The 16268-nt window shown below is 41.2% G+C and overlaps 1 protein-coding gene across 1 annotated transcript in view; it reads left to right on the top strand.

The window, feature by feature from the left end:
- The first annotated feature begins 1794 nt into the window (after window positions 1–1794).
- Window positions 1795–16268, top strand: part of LOC136879032 (proton-coupled amino acid transporter-like protein pathetic) — a 168811-nt gene continuing 154337 nt past the window's right edge. The window contains exon 1 of the mRNA XM_068229038.1: window positions 1795–2222. The gene's annotated coding sequence lies outside the window, so the exon portion shown is untranslated. The remainder of the gene's footprint in view (window positions 2223–16268) is intronic.

The raw sequence follows: 16268 nt of genomic DNA on the forward strand, positions 1-16268 counted from the left end.
TTTTCTCTTTATAGCATGGCATTCCTTAGGTTCATGCTTCTTGTGATAACTACTGGCACGTGGCACGCTGGTTAATCACAGTATTCTAGCTATTCGTTCCCTGCTATCAGGCGCTGATATGAACGGGTAGTGTGCTCGCTGAACGGAAAACTGCAGACCAATATTCACCGCTGCCTTTCGCCGGGTCGTTCCAGCTCTCGAACTTGGCATTGTTGGAACGCCAGCGTATAGTATTCGTGAAAAGGGAGAAATTCTGCCGTTTCTCATTTGATCAAGCACTTAATAAGTGCAACATTCCAGTTGGTTAATATTGTATTCTAACAAGAATCCTGACGTCATTGTAATGACCTATATCGAGTTCAGTTTAATATTTGTTTGTGTCTGTTACGGCATCACGAGAAAATGGATGGGTGGGTTTTAATGAAATTTGGTATTTCAGTTTTTAATAAGGTCGAGCAGGATCTTAGCTATAAGTTGTTCAAAATTGTTCAGCAGTGGTGGATGATTTAGAACGGTCCTAAAGCATAAAACTAGATGTTTATTTCTTATACCACCTACCTATTCTGGATCGGTCGAAACTGGCTAAAAACTGCCAGGAGCTGAATACGGGCCTCTTAGACTAGATAACAAAGTGTAAAAGGAATGTTCTCAAAGCAGAGAGACAATAACGTAGAGCTGAGGTGAATTTAAATGAATTAGGTTTATTAACATAAACTTGCTATTTGCTTTACGTCGCACAGACACAGGTAGGTCTTATGGCGACGATGGGACAGGAAAGGCCTAGGATTGGGAAGGAAGCGGCCGTAGCCTTAATTAAGGTACAGCCACAGCATTTTACTGGTGTGAAAATGGAAAACCACGGAAAACCATCTTCAGGGCTGCCGACAGTGGGATTCGAACCCACTATTTCCCGGATGCGAGCTCACAGCTGTGCGCCCCTAACCGCACGGCCAACTCGCCCGGTATCATAAACTTGGATAGAAAAGGTTTGAATATAGGCATAAAAACAAATAAATGGGGAATACAGGGAGTCAAATACTCACATACATGGTTTGTAAAGATACTACAATCACAATAAAATCGCTTGACTTATTAATCTGAATCTTATAGAATATTACACCGTCGCAACAGAGGTATCATGAACTGTGATACAATTATTTTTATTTATTACCAGGCAGTGGCAATTAAAACGTGAGCCATTCTTTCTTTTTTTTTTTTGCTAGGGGCTTTACGTCGCACCGACACAGATAGGTCTTATGGCGACGATGGGATAGGAAAGGCCTAGGAGTTGGAAGGAAGCGGCCGTGGCCTTAATTAAGGTACAGCCCCAGCATTTGCCTGGTGTGAAAATGTGAAACCACGGAAAACCATTTTCAGGGCTGCCGATAGTGGGATTCGAACCTACTATCTCCCGGATGCAAGCTCACAGCCGCGCGCCTCTACGCGCACGGCCAACTCGCCCGGTCCATTCTTTCTTAAGGACCATAAATCATGAGGTGAAGGTGACAGCTTTCACACAATAAAATTATCACGGGTCCCCAGACGAAGTCAAGGCTTTTTTCTCATATGAGCTATATAATGTACCTACGCAATCTGGTTTTCTTCAGTCTCTTATTCAACCTGTTAACATAAACTATACACACGGCACTTCATTTGACACATTTGCTTCCGGCTTATATAACAAAACCCTTATGAATTTCTCTGTCTCTATGACAACATTATTTCTATAGAAGTATCTACTTACAGATGTTGCTACTGTCTGTTACACCATCTGTTATTGTGTCTTACGACTATCTGAAATGAGGCACAGATCACTGCTTGATATTGCTGAACTGTCGTTATAGTACGTATGTAAAGAAATCTTTCAAATTGGTACTACCACAGTTATAACTCAGTTTCACGTTAGCCTTGGCACGATCAACACGTATCTCGAGCAAATATGTACAAGTGTGGGGAATTGTGTTTTATTAAAGAGTTCTGCGTATGATACGGCAAGGTGATAGTGGAACGGAAAAATACAATCGCCATCAAATACACAGACAATGACACAGAACGAGACATCCCAAGACCAGCCCCCTACGTAATCTACGAGTGGATATTTGAAAATTTGAAATTGGATGAAACGGACACTGGAACGTTACAGCTGAACGGAATTTCTTAACAAGTTTTCATTCAGTGCAGGAGCCAAGAGGCAGTTGAACATCTACTCAAGAACTTTGCAGGTAAGGGCACAAGCTTGGTTAACGCACTCCACGTATTGCACATAGAGACTCTGTTTTCTGCTTAGTTCGCGGGATTGCCGATAGGAACGTATTTACTTTCTACGAACTGTTGTTACCAATTGCTTCGAAAGTTTCTTGCCCTGCGGGCAGTATGCGCCGCGATCGTAGAAAAATGAGAAGGGAGTTTGAGGGCGCAAGTCCACAGAGTGATTTCTGTGGCAAGCAAAGAGTGTCCAGAGTGATTACGATTACAAGCAAAGGGGACGCCCCAGGTAAGGGGTTTACAAATATAAGTTACAGCTACTAAATTACCTTTTTCCTTCCCGTGTGGGCAGTATGCACCGCGGCAATAGGCAAAAGCCCCTCATGACAGAGATTGGCCTGGGTTTGCAAAGATAGGTTACAGCCACTAACAGAGCCTTTTCTTGTGTTTTTGTTCTGCGCGGGTTGGTAACGGAAGCAGGGAGTTATGAATTCTGGGAACGACGTCATGTCGGCCAATGGCAGTGCTAGTAGCTGGTAGACTAATGAACAAAGGCGCGTGAAAAGTTTAATTGTGTTGTAAAAGTAAATGTGTCTCTTGGAGCGGGCGGTATGAGTCCCTGGCTTTCATAATGAACACATCTCTTTTCTAAAAGCATTTTAAGCTATGTTTAAAATATACTTAAACGCGAAGTTATGTATTATATGCTGGAGTGTCTACACTATATTTCTACCAGCCAGTTGCAGTAAAATAGGTCATTACCGTAGAGAATGCCCAATGTGACGAATACCTGTACAATCACCTGCTACACTCGACAAGCCAACATGGGCGACCTTGACCGTTCCCTTGGGGAAATTACCTACACAACAAAGGCCTTTCACTTCAGCACAATCCATCTCAGATCTTCAAGAAGTTGAAACACGATCAGCTGATACGCCGGAATCGGATGTAAACATATCCTCAGCGCAACAGAAAGAGAAGATCACAATAGAGCAGTGGCGTACGGTGAACATATTCATTACCGCAGCTGCAAAAACGTTTAAAAAAATAAACAATCGTAGCCACACTACACTCTCTAAAGTCAACATTACCATTTTATAAAGCTGTGTTTTTCGTGGAAAGGTCTACCTGAGAAAGATCTTTCAAGAATATTTTCAACCACACGCTCTCACAATTTACAAATTGATATCCACGGCAGTGACGACACCATCATAACTTAAATAGCAGATTCGAATGGATGAAAACCATAACGGTATAAGTGACATTTAAAAAAAATGAGTTAAGTGCAGGATGTAACTCCAGGAGGATGTATCTCTTCACCAGCAAAGAGATACAAGTGATAGCGGTAATATTCTGCGCTCTAGTGATGGGTGCTATAACTACAAATATATGAGTGTTAAGATGTTTAAATGCCTTTTTCTCTGAATGACCAAAATGCTACTTATACCGTTATGGTTTTCATCAATTCATTTTAAACAATGTACTTACAGTGTCACCCGGTGACGCTTCGTGATAGTACAGTCATGGTTTTCACAAAAATACACTGGGACTATTTTTTTTAGCTTAAAAAGCCTAATCTAAACTAATCAGCAAAATTTAACTGGTATTTTACCGTCGCTGAAGTTGTATAGTTTCACTCGCATACTTAGTGTACGTGTATCAACGACAAACGAGGGAAGATACACTGACTGACAGAGCAAATGCAACACCAAGAAGGAGTGGTCAGAACTTTATGCCAATTGCAGGGTAGACTGACGTCACTGAGGTATGCTCATGATGTGAAATGCGCCGCTGTGCTGCGCACGTAGCGAACGATAAATGGGACACGGCGTTGGCGAATGGCCCACTTCTTACCGTTATTTCTCCGCCGACAGTCATTGTAGAACGTGTTGTCGTGTGCCACAGGACACGTGTATAGCTAAGAATGCCAGGCCGCCGTCAACGGAGGCATTTCCAGCAGACAGACGACTTTACGAGGGGTATGCTGATCGGGCTGAGAAGGGCAGGTTGGTCGCTTCGTCAAATCGCAGCCGATACCCATAAGGATGTGTCCACGGTGCAGCGCCTGTGGCGAAGATGGTTGGCGCAGGGACATGTGGCACGTGCGAGGGGTCCAGGCGCAGCCCGAGTGACGTCAGCACGCGAGGATCGGCGCATCCGCCGCCAAGCGGTGGCAGCCCCGCACGCCACGTCAACCGCCATTCTTCAGCATGTGCAAGACACCCTGGCTGTTCCAATATCGACCAGAACAATTTCCCGTCGATTGGTTGAAGGAGGCCTGCACTCCCGGCGTCCGCTCAGAAGACTACCATTGACTCCACAGCATAGACGTGCACGCCTGGCATGGTGCCGGGCTAGAGCGACTTGGATGAGGGAATGGCGGAATGGCGGAACGTCGTGTTCTCCGATGAGTCACGCTTCTGTTCTGTCAGTGATAGTCACCGCAGACGAGTGTGGCGTCGGCGTGGAGAAAGGTCAAATCCGGCAGTAACTGTGGAGCGCCCTACCGCTAGACAACGCGGCATCATGGTTTGGGGCGCTATTGCGTATGATTCCACGTCACCTCTAGTGCGTATTCAAGGCACGTTAAATGCCCACCGCTACGTGCAGCATGTGCTGCGGCCGGTGGCACTCCCGTACCTTCAGGGGCTGCCCAATGCTCTGTTTCAGCAGGATACTGCCCGCCCACACACTGCTCGCATCTCCCAACAGGCTCTACGAGGTGTACAGATGCTTCCGTGGCCAGCGTACTCTCCGGATCTCTCACCAATCGAACACGTGTGGGATCTCATTGGACGCCGTTTGCAAACTCTGCCCCAGCCTCGTACGGACGACCAACTGTGGCAAATGGTTGACAGAGAATGGAGAACCATCCCTCAGGACACCATCCGCACTCTTATTGACTCTGTACCTCGACGTGTTTCTGTGTGCATCGCCGCTCGCGGTGGTTCTACATCCTACTGAGTCGATGCCGTGTGCATTGTGTAACCTGCATATCGGTTTGAAATAAACATCAATTATTCGTCCGTGCCGTCTCTGTTTTTTCCCCAACTTTCATCCCTTTCGAACCACTCCTTCTTGGTGTTGCATTTGCTCTGTCAGTCAGTGTATTTGTCAAGACATATAACACACGTTATATTCATGAAGAGTGCCACTGAACTCGCGAAACCTTCACCGATAATCCAAGAGGAACACTACGAAAATTCACTATAATACACTATCACAGACAATCACATGCAAAATTCTTTTACTTCACGCTTAACTCTGTGTTCATGCTGGGCAGCCTAAAGAATTTTCTGTGGCTATCGGAACACATACTGTACACGTGTCATCAATGAATTGCTCTAAAAAGCTGTATACATGCCGAAACCCAAGACTAAAATATATTCTTCTACATTACAATTATTAATTTCATATACTGGCTCTATTTTTATTAACAAGACGACGTGCAAGTGGCTATACTGTTAAGATGTTGATATTTTTCTTGCAGTCTCTAGCGTGTGGCGCCTGAGACTTAGAGTGTTAAGTATTAAAACTAACATTACCTTACCCAAGCTAGCTGGCCTGTCGCCGTAAATGGCTGTCTGGGAGTGTTCACAGTCCCGCCCCGCTCCCAGGACAAGGAAGCTTCAACTGCATGCGTCACCCAAGCGACCTTAAATTTCGCTGGGGTAGCTCTCTTTTGCGACGGCAAGGAAACCCAGGTCGCTGGAGAAGCTGAATTGCGGATTGTCGAGACAGCTGTACTTGGCTTGGCTTAGTGTTCGCTATTTTTTAACATTATAAAAATGTTCTAAGGAATAATTAGAAATTGTTAATACAAAGTTCTGCAATAGAGTAAGGAATACAAGTAGGCACGCCAACAAACAACCACGTTGATGAGACAAAAGAACATGTTTACCCTAGACAAGGGCGTATATAACGCCAAAATATCACGCGTCCAAACCGAGGCGCAGAGGTTCTGTGCACCGTGTAATATTAGTTTACTTAATAAGGAAACTGATTATTAAAGCCTTTGCGTGTATCAACCCGACTCGGCTCGGACCAGCGTTTTTCTCAGTGCGACTCGGCTAACGAGGGAACGGTACGAAGTCGGACGGCGAATTTCGATTTGATTTTTACATATTCGTGAAGGGCTTTTTAAGCTGAAACAGGTAGTGGAAGTCTAATTTTTCGTCGGTCCTTTTTAAGGGGCCATTTGGGAGCTCAAAATTGGCGGTGCGCGCAGAGAATTGTACAGTACATCCCGGCACACGTCAGCGCTCACAGCCAGCGGCTGTCTTGCCTCGCCTTCCCTCTCCGCTCCTTCGGTTCTCCTTTGTCCCCCACCACATACGACTGCCTACAGTTGTGTACACGGGATTGCGGGTGAAGACTGACGTTAGTTGGGACATTTTATTTACAATGATGAATTGATTATGGAAAAAATTAACAATAAAAATAGTTTACAAATCACTACTTAACATACAAATAATACATAATCAAATATTATCTGCATCATCATGTAATTCAAAGTGTTCAAGAAATGGCTTTATTCTAACACAGCCTGGCATTGGTTCATTGTACATGGCATGATAGTTTAAATCTAACACAAAATGTTAATAACAAAACACAAGACAACAACGTGCGCACCTTATAAACGAAAAATTGGTTCAATCATTTCCAGCACACGTTTTATCAGTCAAATCATGAAAATTCTCTTGCGAAACAGTATGGAGTTGTGGTATATTGTCATTAATGGAATAACCACCCGCTTTCCACCCATATTTCAGCATCGGTACAAAACAATCAGATTGTAATTGGTTATGTGCTAGTATTGTATTAGTTATAATGAAAAGTCTGTTTTGGGATTTTAATTTTGACTGGCCGTGTAAATTCCTTACCAGGAAAATGTTTTCTATTCGACGGACTAAACATTTTAGTTGTCGAAAGAGTCCAAGATCACACGGCTGGCAAAGATACGGAGTTCCTTTCGGTACGTATTCAATGTGTACATGTTTGTTCGTCAGGGATTCAAGTTGTGCATTTTTTTGCCCTGGCCACTGAATGAATCTATGAGAAGAAGATTTCTTCCGTCTTCCTCTAACTGCGGATGGAAAACGTTTTGAAACCAGTTACGTACATGCCCTTTCCCCATTTTCCCGGAAGATGAACAAACAATTACGACATATTTAAAGGCATCCTTGTAGGCTTTGATACTTTCTTGTACTCTAGGTCCAAACTTTCCATTAATTTCTTGGAAAAAGATCAAGAACAAATGTCCCATTTCTCCGGCTTTAGAAATGTGATATTGCTCTGTGTGGGAGTGCGTAAAACTATTTTGGCAAACAAGCGTAGCAAGAACGTCTTTCACACCACGAAAATCATAACTTCTCTGTGTTGCCATTTCGTACTGAAATCGGGACTGGTCCGAATTCCAGATATTGGCATCCGGAATCTCTTTCTTTTCTTGCAATTCATTAATGAATGTTATAAACTTATTAGCCACTTCGTGTCGTACTTTTTCGTCCGTTTTAAACGTTTTACTAACTAGTTTGATTACTTTTCGGAACCGAATTTTCAAACGCCTTTTAAGGTTTGTCAAGTATGAGTCGCTTTGGAGAGAGTGTTTGGGGCAATACAACTCTCTACCCTCACCAATCCAACGCTCAATGTCCGATTTTGTGACATATAAATAACGCATCCTTGCCTTGGTGAACTCTTCTTTCACATAAGCTTGAACCATTGCACATTTCCTAATTTCTCCATTGTGTTCAACGGTGTTCACGATTCCATAAATTTGTCTCCGAGTCTTCTTATACTTCCGTTCGGCGTACATAGGTCCTCGTTCCTTTCTTTTTTGATACATGTCCAGCAGTGATTCGGAATCATAATCTTCCACTGACTTACTGGGTCTTCTTCGGCCATCACAAGATTTATTATCTTCGTTAAACTCATCTCCGTGTTTGCATTTTTTCGGTGTTGTTGTTCCCTCCTTAACGCCATCTTCGTCTTCTGAATCAACGAAAAGGCTTCTTCCTCCTGAATAAATTCGCATTTTCCCTCCAAAATTGCATCACACGTTGTCTTTATTTGTGTATACATGATTTGCTCTTCATCAGAAAGCTCTGTGGCTTCCTGAATATTAACACCGTAGGCATTAATAAGAGCTGCAATAATGTTGAAAGCGGCCATAACAAAGTAAATAATCCAATGCGATCTCCTGTATGTGGAACAGCCATGAGTCGTGGAGAACTTGACCGAATAGAACAGGACTCGCCGTCTCATATACACAACTATTGGCAGCCGTATGTGGTGGTGGGGGGACAAAGGAGAACCGAAGGAGCGGAGAGGGAAGGCGAGGCAGGTCAGCCGCTGGCTGTGAGCGCTGACGTGTGCCAGCGTGTACTGTACGATTCAGGACGCGCACCGCCAAATTTGAGCACCCAAATGCCCCCTTAAAAAAGACCAGCGAAAAATTGGACTTCCACTACCTGTTTCAGCTTAAAAAAACCTTCACGAATATGTAAAAATCAAATCGAAATTCGCCGTCCGACTTCGTACCGTTCCCTCGTAAGCCCGGCTCACCTCGGGTCGGGTGGTGTAGCGCCTTGCAGAGTGCGTTGATAGACGGCTTATTTATCAGTGAAATAGATAAGCGCTAGACAACTAGGGTACATAATAATGGAGCGACCTACTCTGAAGAAAATAAAGACTCCCGGGAGTCCCTTTGTAACGAACTGGGAACTTCCTTAGTTTTTCAGTCGTGAAAGGAAAGCCGTAATCTGCAGGACAATAATTACCTGCATCTATTGAAAAAAATATGGTGTAATCATAAGGGACGTCAGAGAGGAAGAATTGTTTTTTGCTATTGGCTTTACGTCGCACCGACACAGATAGGCCTTATGGCGACGATGGGATAGGAAAGCCCTAGGAGTTGGAAGGAAGCGGCCGTGACCTTAATTAAGGTACAGCCCCAGCATTTGCCTGGTGTGAAAATGGGAAACCATGGAAAGCCATCTTCAGGGCTGCCAACAGTGGTATTCGAACCCTTTATCTCCCGGATACAAGCTCACAGTCGCGCGCCTCTAACCACACGGCTAACTCGCCGTTAGAGGAAGAATTAACGGACTATAAATTAAAAAGGTTTATTTTTATTGCGTAAAAAAAGCTTAATCTGCCGAATTTGCCTTCCATTCATTGTTTCGAGAAACTCTACGCGCAAACGTTTTCGGTCTTCAAAACATGATGAACGTGGTTGTGCGTATCGTGAAGTATTTTCGTTCTCACGGGCTCACTCATCGCTAGATCATTTTTTTTTTGGTTTCATTTGAAGAAGAGTATCCGGATATATTCTACCAAACAGAGGCACGCTAGTTAAGTAAGGGAAGGTGATTTTCAGAGTTTTTTGAATAGTCACACCGTTGTTGAGTTTTTGGAGCAAAAAGGACGTCCGGAATCACTTTGACATTACCCTGACTTGGTGGCTGATTTATAATATTTTAGCAGACAATACGGCTCTTCTTAATGATTTAAGTCAGAAACACCAAAAAGAAATAAGGCGTGATGAACGTCGTGGTGCGTATCGTTCTCACGGTCTCACTCATCGCTAGATCATTTTTTTTTTGGTTTCATTTGAAGAAAAGTATCCGGATATCCCCTATCATACGGAGGTACGCTAGTTAAGGCGTTAAACAGCGACATGGCCAGTAAAGTAAAGGCATTCCAACAGAAAAACTCCCCAGAAACATAATTTTGAAGAAAAATACGGAACACTTTCGTGAGCTAGGTAAGTGATATATAAATTATAACCTTTAATAAGATCCCTATGTTTGAAAAAGTGCTTTATTCAAAACGTTACTATGGTTTTGCTTGACAACATATGTGGGGAAGGAGCGCGCTTTGAAAAGTACGTCGAGGTACTACAATCCCTTGAAAGTTTTGCGACCGATTCCAGGTAAAGTATCGGTATAACACTAACTGTAAAACAAGTAGAATCTTTAAGTGTGGAAGCGTAATATTAAATTAGAAAACATTAGTTCACAATACTGTTTATGAAAACATGTACTTCAAAGTAATTTTATATATAAAAACGTACTTTTTTTATTAAAAACTGTCTTTTAGTTACATAATATTTCCAACATGCAGCTAATACTTGATGTGTTTGCTAACCCCTTTTTGGTGGAAGTTAAAAGTGTGTCTCCTGATTTGCATTTCGAATAAATAGATTTGAAAAACGATGATCACCAAACATATGTATGTTACAATACGAAACGTTTACTCGAATTCTATCAGAATTTGTCGAAGGAAGCCTTTCCTAAGCTTCATCGAGAAGCAGCTAATAATATTTCTATGCATAGTTCCACTTGTGTATGTGAAAGTTTCTTTTCTGTTTTGACTTGTACGAAAAGTAGATTGCTTGCGAGTATTTCTGATTCTAATTTAAAAAACATTTTCAGAATTGTTACCAGCCTATTCCTTGTTGAACACATTACTGGTTTAAATGCAAATAAAAATGAAAAGAAGAGACAGAGAGGATTAAATGTCTGTTCGAACCAAATTTTAATATATATATGTATTGTACTAGGAAGGCATAGGCCCTGGCACATACGAGTTATAAATCTTTATTCATGAGCGAACGGCTAAGTTACGATGCACGAACAGGTGCGTGAGAGAAGGTTCTCGTTCTCAATGCACTGCGTGAGGGAGACCGCATGAGTGGAGCAAGGTCAAGTGACGTCAGCACTCCCTGTAGCTTCCCTCCCCTCAGAATTCTCTCGAAACCATTTTTGAACTTTTTAACGCCTGGATCAGTTAGCACGAGACCAACACTAAATTGTAGCCCATATTTTGAAAGTACATCCCTGCAAATTTGAGATCAATCCGTCCAGTGGTTTCCAAGATATAACAAGTTAAAGTTTGGGAAGTATTATCACCCCTTCATCACCTGATTACGAGCGCTGCTCGCAGCCAGGCATAAATAGGTCAACGAACCGAGGTTGTAGCCAGTGTGTTCTACGATTATGACAGAAGGACAGTATGCTCCGTCGCGATCCGCGAGGACGTAGAAGTCACACTCGAACACTTTGAAATTGTGCGAAGACGTCGCAAGTAAAGTTTCTGCCGCGTCGCGGCGAAGGAAATGTTCTAAAATTTTCTCCGACTAAATCGCCATGATATAATATTTAGGAGTGTGTTAACCGAGTGAAGTTACAATAGAAATTGTGATTCGAAGTGTAATTGGAGATTTAAGTATTTCATTTATCAGTAAACGATATTGTGGACTTTGCCATTTTCACGTAATTCTGAACTTTATCATTGACTGTGACAATATTCTAAGACATTGAGTGTGATAAACTAAACTAATTTGTGACCATTTTAATGCGTCCGAGACACATTTCTCCTATACTAGTACAATTGTGGACTGTGTGAGATACTATTCTACTAAACATTCACCAAATAACAAGGCTAAATATGACTATTTTTTCGTGTATTCTCTCGAACTTTCGATCACCACTACGAGAAACTAACTGAATAATAAGAACTTTTTATGACAATATTAAGTCGTACGGAATCGTATTATGCAAATTCAGTCATAAAATCTTCCAAATCTATGAACAGTGTTATTCCAGAGACTGTTGTAGAGACTGGTGTTAATGACGTTTTTTCAAGTGTTTAATGGACTGTGATGATTATTCTAGGTCGAACCTAAAACATAATCAGTGACTATTATGCACTGTGACCGTGTTCAATACCTATTTAATAAACTGTGTGTGTGAAAAACTGTGTTTTCTATGTTGAAAACGATTGTAAGTCATTACTTCATTAACCTGACTTACAAATCATACTGTAGCATAGACTGTGATATTCTATGTCACGTATTCATCACTGTAAAAACAAACGTGAGAATACGAACTGTGCATTGAGACTTGTGTCAGTGTATGATACTAATCTTAATGATAATTGAGAGCTCTATAGTGCCAATTGAATTTTCCGTGTTCCGACATTATCTCAAAGAACATCGGAAACCTTGGCAAAGTGTTGCGAGATTCTGCTGCATCGAACGTCGTTTCCAGCGTGGGATTAACGTGGTTTCATCAATCATGGTACCCATCGAGGGACGTCGACGAGGGATATTAACGTGGTATCTTCACTGAACGGACTTGTCACGCTGCTGGTGCTGAGTTCGAGCCTTGGCTGCACGCTGCAGAATGTTCCAGACACCAAGCCGCAGGACAGTTCTCCACCAACACTTATAAGCAGATTCCAGGTGATCTTCTCATATTTTGAGTGAGTAATTCAACTAACTGACTTTTAACAAAGCACTCAGTTAATCATAATGCTCCATCCAACAGCAGACAAGTGCTTCGTGTGAATTTCGGCTTGTTATTTATAATCATTCAAGAAGGCTTCATATCTTGTTTTTGAACTACAAATTAATTTCTAAAATCTTTTATAACTTGAAATAATTTCAAGTAGATGAACTGTAGGGTTTTCAAGTGCATTATTTCGTTTTAATTTCTTAGATGAACTGTAGGAATATACAACAAGTGATCGAATATTTTTTTATTTGAACTATCAACTTATTCATGAAAGTGTGTGTTAATATTAGGTTCAAAATATTAGAAAAACTGTAGGCTTATATCACAAATGATGGACTTAATGAAATTTTATGTGCAAGGTGTTATTTTGGTATTTAAATCCATCTTAGATGAACTGTAGAGCGTTTACGATCTCTAAAAAGAATGATATTTATTTTGGACATTTTTAAGCAAGTGGATGTCTCAGATTACAACAGCATCGATATTTTATTTCTGCATTTTTGAAATATTGGTTGAAAATTTAAGTTTGAAATTTCAACTGCAGGGTGATTTCCATGAATATTTTTAATAAATATTTTCAAAATATTTTACCATCTATTATTCGCCCTGCGACACTATCCAACTCTGTACCTGTTCCAATAAGAAACTGAACACTACCTGAGATCCTTCCCATGCTCTGGCCCCATAATCGTTTCCTGGTAAAATATACATATGTACCGGTAACGTTGCGGCTAGTCCCATGGAACTGAGCGTCTCCGCCCACCGCGGGTAAATATTATGTAGTGACGAAGAAACAGGGAGACGTCGAGAATCAAGTGGAGCAAGCGAGACAGGAGTAGGGAAAGACAGACAGCGCTATTGCTTAAAGTCGAAGAGTTGGGGTTTTCACTCTGGTCAACCTAGCGATGTCGTGTTTTGTACCTTGCGCCGCGCAATGCACCGGTGCATACACCCTGAGAGGCCATACCTTAGAGATTTGTCAGTAGAACAGTCGCTAATCTCATACAACTCCCAAAATAATATCCAGTTAAAAGATGTACTATCAGAGCCACCCTCACAACAACAAAAGGAACTTCATGATCCTCTCAGCGAAAAGTTACAGACACCTAACAATGACATAACTGGATTTAAAAAATGCCAGCGCAGCACAGTCATTGCAGATACATCCCCCCAAATACACGAATAAAGAAGGTGATGAAAAAGGTAGTTTAATGGTAATGGAAACCACCCCGTGAAAACCCATTCCTGAAGTTAGTCACAAAGATCCACCATTAAAAAGACCGGCTGAAGGGAATGACAGGAAAAAGTAACTAAATTAAATAAATGTCTTCCACAGACATAATGTGAAACACACTACGTTCCGTTCAATAACGCTAAAACACTAAGGAAACCGGGAAAACATTTTTCTTGGTAACCTTAGCTCTGATTTCATTAATTAGCGCTTACGGTATTCTGAATGTGAACTGCGTAGAAAGTCAGAGCAAGCAGGCATTGCTAAAATATTATTGAAGATTAATAGACGTTTCCATGCAAGAGGATAACATCATTGCTCGGATCTCGTTACAATAATTACATAATTAATACAAGAGAAAATTTAAGTGGAACCGCCATAGTGTATAGGGAAGGAATAAATGTCAAATTCAGTGAGTGTCACCCGAGTTGAAGAATCTCATGCATACTTATGTACACTGATGATTAATACATACCGGTATTTACACTCATGAACACACAGACGCCAAGGATGGGAATATTTAATTCATACACAATTGCCTTATTATTTGTTTCACAATTATGACAACATTATCCTCAGATGCAATTTCGACTGTGTATTAAATGCAAAAGATCAGACTAGTGAATTCCATCCATCCCCGACATTAGGGAGAGTATATCGGAAACTTCGCTTCTTAATGTGTGGGAAGTTATTCATGACAGCGACGAATACTTTCTTCAGAGGTACGGCCGCTTCATCCATTGGCCGACTGTATGTGAATAAAGACGCAGAAAAAACACCAGAGCAGTAACTGTTAATGTTACGCCATTTAGCGATCATAATGTTCTAGTAATGATGAATGCAGATTACAGACATGTGGCATAGATGGGAGGGGGCTACGGGAAAATAAACAGCTCTCTGTTATTCAACGAAGATATTCAACATACATTTTGTCATTGAGTGAAATAATCTGCAAAAACGAAGAGGTAGACAAATTTCGATCAAGTCTTGGTTATACTAATTTAATCCAGTTATTCAGAGCTTTTTTGAAGGGAAGGGAGTGGAAAATACACTAAAAGGGCGTCAATTGTTGGGTTATTGTTACGTGATGTTTAATGATTTGTCGCCCTTCCGTAAGCTGGAAATGACGTATCTAATCGTTTAACTGTAGAAAAACGCCTAATCATCTCCTTTCAGGGAACTATTCCACGAGGAGCAATCATCCGGTCACATGGAACATCAGCCATGCACGAACAAAAAGCACAACTGTGCCATCTAGCCTACGAAAAGAACAACACGAAAATTAAATAAGTTCACTCGCTACTAACAGATGATAATAGGTTCTTACCACTACCAGAGACTGTATTGCCGAAGCCGAAACATACTCTAAGAAAATATTTAGTGAATGTGAGGTATCTACATACGACCAAAACAAGATATCCTAATTAGATCAACGTTTGTATGAGGAAGGAAAACGGAAACTAACCCGTGCGATCACCGAAGAGGAAGCGCTTGTTGTCCTGAATACAGGAAGTAACAGATCAGCTCCCGGCTCAGATGGCCTCAACTACGATTTCTACGAAAATTTCTGGCCCATAATTAAAGATATTACGCTCCTGGAATTAATTCATCATTTATGAAACAACTTAGAAGAATCAACTGAAATAGAATAGAATAGAAGAGAATAGAATTCAGCAAAGGTATAATAATTCTTATTCTAAAAGTGTCAGTACCCCGAAATGTATCAGTTTGTCGTTCTATAACCTTGCTATATGCAGACTATAAATTATTTAGTAACATTCTCGCCACCGGATAGCGGTCATTTCTGGAAACAGTCATTCAGATAGGACAGATGTGCGAAATTCATAATAAGAAAATAATTTTTAATTTTCTAGCAGTTCAAATAATAATAATAATAATAATAATAATAATAATAATAATAATAATAATAATAATAATAATAATAATAAACAGGAGTAAGACAGGGAGATGGGCTCTCTCCACTACTCTTCAACTGCGTCCTTGAAAAGGTAATACAGGAATGGCGCAAACAGAAGTCTGTCCTCAAGATTGACCCAACAATCACTCTTGGTAGGGGCAAATTAGCAGTAGACTGCCTGGCATTTGCGGACGATCTGGCAATCTTAACTCGTGACGTTTCAACACCCATAAACCAGATCGAACTCCTGAAAGAAACAGCGGAAAAAGTCGGCCTCCAAATATCGTTTGAAAAAACTGAATACATGACCTGCAACAAAGAAGCCCCTAAATTCATGGAGACAAAATATGGCAAAATAAAACGGGTCCAGCAATTCAAATATCTCGGTGAAATAATTCAGGAGAATGGAACGGAAACAAAAGCCAATGAAGTTAGATGCCAAAAAATGGAAACTGCGTATAGACTCACCCAAAATATCTATAACAAAAAGTGTCTCTCCAAGCATGCAAAACTAAGACACTATAATACAGTTATAAAACCAGAATGCCTCTATGGATCAGAGACACTAATTTTGAACAGGAAAACTGATCTAGAAAATATTCAGAAAAAGGAA

Source organism: Anabrus simplex, chromosome 1 (assembly GCF_040414725.1).
Source record: "Anabrus simplex isolate iqAnaSimp1 chromosome 1, ASM4041472v1, whole genome shotgun sequence".
Lineage (NCBI taxonomy): Eukaryota > Metazoa > Arthropoda > Insecta > Orthoptera > Tettigoniidae > Anabrus > Anabrus simplex.